Consider the following 7,954-nt stretch of genomic DNA (forward strand, 5'->3'; position numbering starts at 1 on the left):
TACTGGTGATGTGGCTGACTGCGGCCCCATCGGCGGTGCCCCGAACTGGCTTCCTGTTGGTTCTTAACTACTTAACATGCCCTGCCTTCTCGTATTGTTGATATTTCACCAGATTTCGAACAATTTCGATTTCTTCCACCAGAACACCAGACTCGGACCGATTTCACCAAGAGTAGCAATGAAGATCAGACGATAGCGCCGTTTCCACGGCAATGTGTGACTGTCGTTAATCAAACCGTGTCAATGGCGCTGATTGGCTGACCTAAGCTGATCGCTGATTGGTCAGCTCACAAAATTTCGCAAATTCAGACCTAGAATGACACCATTTGCATTCTGGATGAGATTAAAATTGATAAAATTTACTTCTTGATTAATTCGGTGAATTCCGTCTCAACTTCGGATATTTCCGGCCATGAAAAACTATCCCCTATGGCCGCGAGATTTCTAAAAAATAATTATTCGTAAATTTTAGAATATTTGACGCTGTTTTCACCCCCCGAAACGCGTAATAAGCTTTTTTGAAATATTTTTTCAAATGCTCGAATCCCATTGGTTCCGGTGTTTGGTGACGATTTTCGTTGAAGAAAACGAGGTTGGTCTTAAAGTATTTTAATTACAAATTAGAGGTGCATAGGATTGTGAATCAAACAAAGACGGGTGAAACAAACTAATATTGAACTTTTTCGCAATTTTTTTATGCATACATCAGCATCCAGAAGGAAGATGGCGGCCTCCATTGAGTGATTTGGTTTTTGAAATATTTTTTCAAATGCTCGAATCTCATTGGTTCCGGTGTTTGGTGACGATTTTCGTTGAAGATAACCAGGCCTGTGCGGGCCGAGGTTGGTCTTAAAGTATTTTAATTACAGATTAGAGGTGCATAAGATTGTGAATCAAACAAAGACGGGTGAAACAAACTCCAATTGAACTTTTTTCAATTTGTTATGCATACTTCCGCATCCGCAAGATGGCGGCCTCCATTGAGCGATTTGGTGCGTCAAAGCTTCGAAATTCTCAAGCCAAGGGATCCAGCATAATCTGTTTTTTCAACATAATACGTACGTGTTCATTCACAACACCGGCTTCGCCGGCTATAAGAATGCTTCAGAAGCTCAAAACCTCTGGATTTTAAAACTATCTCTAAAATCATTTTATTAAAATTAATGGACAAGAGGGCCTTGCCACTCATATGTTTCCCCTTCGTGGATTCGCTCTATTGTGATACATTTTTTGAGGTTTGCAGACTGCGGTCAATGCGCTTGAATAATCACAGGTTGGTTATCAACTCTTTATCAAAAAGGACCGAAACGAAACGAAACGTTTATCAAAAGTTATCAAAAAGGGGACCGAAAAACAACAACAACCACAGTTCCCGAAAAAGGCCAACCCCCGCTTGCGGGGAAAAATGGCCTCTAAAGGTGGTTTTTTTATCAACTCTTTCCCAAATGGATTCCTTTACACTACGAGAAAATCACTTTTTTCTCTGCTCTGTCTATCCCTATCCAAGCTCTGTCTATCCCTATCCAAGCTCTGTCTATCCCTATATTTCCCTATCCAAGGTTACTCTATTTTTCTCCGTTATCAAAGCTGTGATTATTCAGGTTCAAATGCATATATACAGCAGAGTTCAATGCCTCTTCATAAGCTGGAGGACGATGTTGGTTCAGACGGGCCTTAAGAGTTTGCTGAGTTTCTCCTATATACATAGGTCTCACTGCATGATGAGCCTCCACATCTGATGTCGCGTTTCCTATCCCTCCGGATCCCGTCCTCAACAAGAACTAACTGGCTGCGCAGAGCTAACTAACACCCTGTTTAACATCCATCTGAGGGAAAGCGCACACACTGATGCCTCACCTGCAAAACACCAGTGACCATTTATAGCTGGGTATGGATTCAAACCCAAGCTAAATAATTCAGAAGTGAGAATGCATACCTCTCGGCCAGGGTTTCCAAAACCCAGGGTCGCGACCCAAAAATGTAACCCTCAACCCCCTCAAAATCCCGATTTTTGAGGGAGTTTTCATGTCAAAAGCATTTCCTCCAAAAATTGTCGTCGTTCGGTAGTTCCAAGTAGGTACCATTCATTCCAAATCCACTCTCTAACCTACATCAATGACACAGATGTACATCTAGTAATGATTTTACCCACAACCATGTGATGCATATGAAAGAAGATCATGCAGTGGGGCAAGATAAAGTTGTGCCTCGGACCAGGCAATCTTAGGTTTCCCTATCCAAAACTACCAAAGATGTCTCATAAGTTTTCTAGGAATGGCTTGATTTTTATTTTATTTTGCTGATCCAGTATTCCCCATTAGCAAAACTACTCGGTAGCAGAAATATATTTGGATCAATGCCTGCCAACGAGCTTTCGAAAACTTGTAAACACTCTTAACCACCACGCCCTATGTCAAGGTTACCCAACAATAAACAATTATTCCAGACAGCAGTGGATGCTCGGGATACAACAACAACAACATGCATTTTAAAGGCCATTTTCCCTGCTAGAGCGGGGGTTAGCCTCACGGTCCCTATGACAATCTTCTCCATTTTGCCCTATTTTCTGCATCTCTCCTTGTTAACCCCCTTGCCCGCATTTCTTCTTCCACCATCTTTAGCCAAGTCTTTCTCCGTCTTCCCCGTCCTCGACTTCCTTCGACATTCATTTCCATCACTCTTCTCAACCAGTCACTTTCATCCTTCCTCAACACATGACCAAACCATCTCAACCTGTTCCTCTTCACAGCATCAATCACAGGCTCTATTCCCATCATCATTCGCAATTCATCATTTGTCTTCCTCTCTCTCAACGATACTCCGCACATCCATCGAACCATTCGCATTTCCACCCTTCGTTGCTGCTCTACATTCATTACCCATGTCTCGCTCCCATAAATCATAACACTTCTCACACATGCAGCATACACCTTTCCCTTCAGCTTCAACGACACTCGCCTCATCAGCATGCCACTCAGTTCCCGAAACTTCTTCCATGCACATCTCACTCCAGCAACCGTTGCCGAGTCTGATCCACCTTCTCCATTCAGCATGTCTCCGAGGTAGCAAAATGTTTTCACACATTCCAGCTTCACGCCGTCTCCAAGATCCAACTCAACATTTCCTCCATCTGCAGCTCCCTCTGTGCACACCTTACATTTGAATGTAGCTGCCACACTGGTTAATGACCCTCTCAGACCACTACATTTCTGATGAACCCACTCAGCACACATTGTACATTGAAGGGAGATCACTCCGACACACTTCCTACACACAGCACAGGGCCACTTCCCAGTTCTTTCCACCTCACCACATGCTTTACCACTTGCCATCACCTTCGTCTTTCCGATATTCGCCTTCAGACCTTTTGTCTCTACATTCCTTCCACTTGTTCATCTTTTCCTTCAGTCCATCCATACTTTCTGCAATCAACACCAGATCATCTGCATACGGGGCCTTCGCTCAAACTTGACTGACCTCTCCATACAGGTTGCTTCTGACAAACCAGATGTGATCTGCTTAACAGAAACTTTCCTCCTTCATGATGTCTCTGATGCCTTGGTATCTCTCCCAGGTTACTCCCTCCTCCGGTATGATAGACCTGAGCCTCGTCCTGGAGGTGGGGTTGCTATCTTTATAAAAAACTCTCTTCCTCACTCGCCCTCCACTGCCCTCTCTCTACCTCACCCCCAGGAATACCTTTGGCTACGGCTTCCCCTTCGCTCCCACCTTTTGTTCATATGTGTGTTGTACCGTCCACCAAACAGCGATGACTCCATCTACATCTCGCTGTCTGATAATATGGACCAACTTCTATCTACCCATCCCAACTCTCTCTTCCTCATATGTGGTGATTTCAATTGTCACCATGCCAGTTGGCTGGGGGTGGGTACCTCTCTCACCAGCCATGGCTCTTCAGCAAAGGACTTCTGCGACTCACTGGGACTGACACAATCTGTCAATTTCCCGACCCGGATCTCAGTCAACGGAGCATCTTCTCTTCTGGACTTGGTTATGACAAACTTCCCTGAAAATGTCTGCTGCTCTTCTTCTGCTCCAATCGGCTCATCTGATCATGTGCTTGTCAAAGTGGACATCTCTCTGACCATTCTCAGAGAGCCTCCTCAGCGTCGACGAGTCTGGCATTTCACTCAGGCCAACTGGCACGGTCTTCAAGCAGCCATCAATCATCTGGACTGGTCTCCCATCTCTACCGCCTCTGACATCAACTCATCCTGGGAATTCTTTCAAAGTAAATTGTTCTCTCTCATGCACAGATTTATACCATCTCGTCTTCAGTTGTCATACCCTTCCTCCCGTCCATGGTACACGGAATCTTGTGGTGAGGCTGTTGCCCTGAAACAACTTGCTTTCGTCTCCTGGAAAGCAAATCCAACGGAAGAAAATCTCATTTCCTTTCACAAAGCCCGAAACAAGTGTGTGTCCACCCTCAGGAGAGCCAGGAAACAATATCTCACCGTTCTCAAGACCGAACTCTCTTATCTGTCTCCCTCTTCCAAATCCTGGTGGCGTCTGGTCAAATCTGTTTCTGGTGTTTGTTCCCCCTCCATCCCCTCCCTCACCTCAGACGGCTGACTCCGCACGTGAAAAAGCTGAATGCCTCAACTCTGTGTTTGCCTCTAAATCTTGTGTCCCAAACCCATCCCTCTCTGTACCCACCGTACCCAGTCGTACCCAGCTGCTCCTGGACTCTGTGTCCTTTCCTCCTGACAAGGTGGAAAAGTTTCTGTCAACCCTCGACTCCGATTCTGCAACTGGTCCTGACGGCATCAGCCCACGGGTCCTAAAATCATGTTCTTCTGCTCTTTCACTCCCTCTTTCTGGTCTCCTCACCCTCTCTTTTGCTCAAGGTCATCTGCCATCTGCTTGGAAATCAGCCAACATCACCGGTTTGCACAAAAAAGGTGCAAAAACAGATCCCAGCAACTACAGACCAATCAGCCTTCTCCCAATTATCAGCAAAGTCATGGAATCCATCATTGCTTCAGATATTAAATCTTTCCTCTTCTCCAATGGCTTGATCTCTGATCATCAATTTGGTTTCAGACCTGGTCACTCTACTCTGGACATGCTGCTTCTGCTTTCTCAACAATGGATGGAGGTCCTCAACGCCAAACAGGAAATTAGAGCCGTCTCCCTTGACATTTCACGTGCCTTCGATACGGTCTGGCACCCTGCTCTGCTCACCAAACTCTCCTCCTTTGGTATCCATGGAAATCTCCACGCATGGCTGGCGGACTTCCTCTCTGGTCGTAGTCAACGTGTGGCCCTGAATGGGTTTCTCTCATCTCCTCTTCCTGTTCAGGCTGGAGTTCCCCAAGGTAGTGTTCTGGGCCCTGTGCTTTTTCTGGTCTTCATCAATGATCTCTCTGACTCTCTTGAAAATCCTCTCTATCTCTTTGCTGACGACTCTACTCTCTGTCGCTCCATTCCTCATCCCTCAGATCGGCAGTCTGCAGCCTCCTCACTCTCTGCAGACCTGGACAAAATCACAGACTGGTCAAACAAGTGGAACATGTCTTTCAATCCTGACAAATCTCACACTCTTACAATGTCTCTCCGAAAGGACCGACTGGACAACCCTCCCATCTACTTTCTCAACAATCCTCTCCAAGAAGTTCTGTCGCTCAAGCTTTTGGGTCTCACTATCTGCCATGATCTTTCTTGGGAAAACCACATTTCCAAGCTGGCCTCCAAAGCCAGTCGCCGACTGGGCATCCTCCGTCGTGCGAAGTCCTTCCTTGGCACACCTGAGCTCCTCACCACATACAAGGCTTTCATCCGCAGCTCAATGGAATACTGTTCCCCCCTCTGGGCTGGTGCTCCTGCCTCACACCTTGCTCGGCTTCACGCTGTTGAGGCCAAAGCTTCCAGAATCATTGGAATCTCCTGCGATGTAGTCAACACCGAGGGCCTTTCACTCACTCACCGCAGGCAGGTTGGTGGTCTTTCTGTCTTCTACCGACTCCTCTCCGGCCTTGCTCCCCCAGCTCTCTCTGTGCTCTGTCCCCCCAATATTCCTTCAGGTCACACAAGATCTGCCTGCAACCCTCTTATGGTTAAATTGCCAAAGTCTAGGCTCTCTGCTCACCTTCACTCTTTCATTCCCCTTTTCTCCTGCCTCTGGAACAAACTCCCCCACTCCCTTCAATCCCACTCCTCCCTCCAGGTCTTTAAAACAGCTGTTCACCACCATCTCTTATCTTCCCTCATCGAAAACCTTGATCTTTTCTACCCCCGGTAATTCACCCCAGAGTCCTTGCAGTGTTCATATGTTTTATTCCTCTCCCACCTCCCCCCAAGTCCTCCCGATGTCCCTGCTCTCAAATGTTGTGTTTGTGTCCTTCCCCCTCTTCCCCCTCTCTTTTGTGGCCTTCCCCCTCTCTCCCCATCTTGTCTGCCGCTCCCCTTGTTTTTTGTGTTTTGTGTGTCGGTTTGTCTTTTTGTGTGATTAATGTTAGCTCTTTCACGAGCCTCGATCTTGTATACAAAAAAAATAAAAAATAAAAATACAACAACTCCCACGGTAAACCCTCCTTTACGTTCTGAGCCAGCACATCCATCACAGCTACAAATAGTAGTGGACTTAGTACCGACCCCTGATGCACTCCCACCTTCACCTCAAACTCACCACTGTTCCCGTCCTTCGTCCTTACAGCTGTGCACGCTCTTTTGTACATTGCCATCACTGCTCTGATCAACCATTCCTCCACTCCTAACTTCCTCAATGCCCATGTCAATACTTTGCGTGGAACCCTATCGAATGCTTTCTCCAGATCAACAAACCCAAGAAACAACTTCTTCCTCTTCTCCATGTACTTCTCCTGCAACTGCCTCACAATGAAAAGCGCGTCCGTCATTCCTCTTCCTGGCATAAATCCAAACTGCATTTCGTCGATCTTCACTTTCTTCCTTATCCTCCTCTCCAACACCCTTTCCAATACCTTCATTCCATGCTCCAATAAACTTTATCGCTCGGTACGAGCCACACTCCAGAGGGTCACCTTTCCCCTTGAATAGAGGGACGAGGGTACTCAGTTCCCAATCCACTGGAATGCAGCCTTCTTTCACCGCCAGGTTACAGATCTCTGTCATTCTCTTCACACCCCAACTTCCTGCTGCCTTCAACATATCTCCCACAACTCCCGTCGGCCCTCCCGCTTTTCTACGCTTCATTGCTTTTATCGCTTGAGTTACCAGTATCGCTTGAGTTTTATCGCTAATTGAGTACCAGTTCACTGGTAATTCCCTGTTTGTCGTAAAAGGCGGCAAAACGGGTTGGCGGCAGGAAGGGCATCCGGCCGTAAAACATCGCTTCAAAAAGGGGACCAAAAAACAACAACAACCACGGTCCCCGAAAAAGGCCAACCCCCGCTTTGCGGGGAAGAATGGCCTCTAAATGTGGTTTTTAAAATTATTTTTATATTGCTTTTATCGCTTCCTCAACTTCCTTCTCAGTTATCTTCTCTGCCGGTCCTAAGACTGGGTTACTCTCTGTTGCCATCCCATTCATTCTCTGTATTCAACAGCATTTCCATATATCTTTTCCATCTTCCTTTAATTCCATCTGGGTCCACAACGATTTGTCCCACTTCATCCTTCAAGCAACTCACCCTCATCACATCACATCACACCTCTCTTTCGCTATCTGCTTTGCAATCCTGAATGCCAATCGGGATGTAAATGCTAATCAAAGATTGACCATCAATTCGGCTTCATTTCAAATAAATTAAATAAATCAGAAAAATTACTCCACAATAAAGGAAGCAAGCATTAAATTTGCTGCAAGCACTTCAACACTATGAAATGTATGGAAGTACAGTAGAGTGCTAGGTATTTCTACCAATTGCTTCACTGACAGATTTAATCAAAATATAACATGTTGTACTTCACAAACATTCCGCTCTATTCACTCTACAATTTGCCCGAGGTT

Source organism: Myxine glutinosa, chromosome 2 (genome assembly GCF_964187855.1).
Source record: "Myxine glutinosa chromosome 2, kmMyxGlut1.1, whole genome shotgun sequence".
In the NCBI taxonomy this organism is placed as follows: domain Eukaryota; kingdom Metazoa; phylum Chordata; class Myxini; order Myxiniformes; family Myxinidae; genus Myxine; species Myxine glutinosa.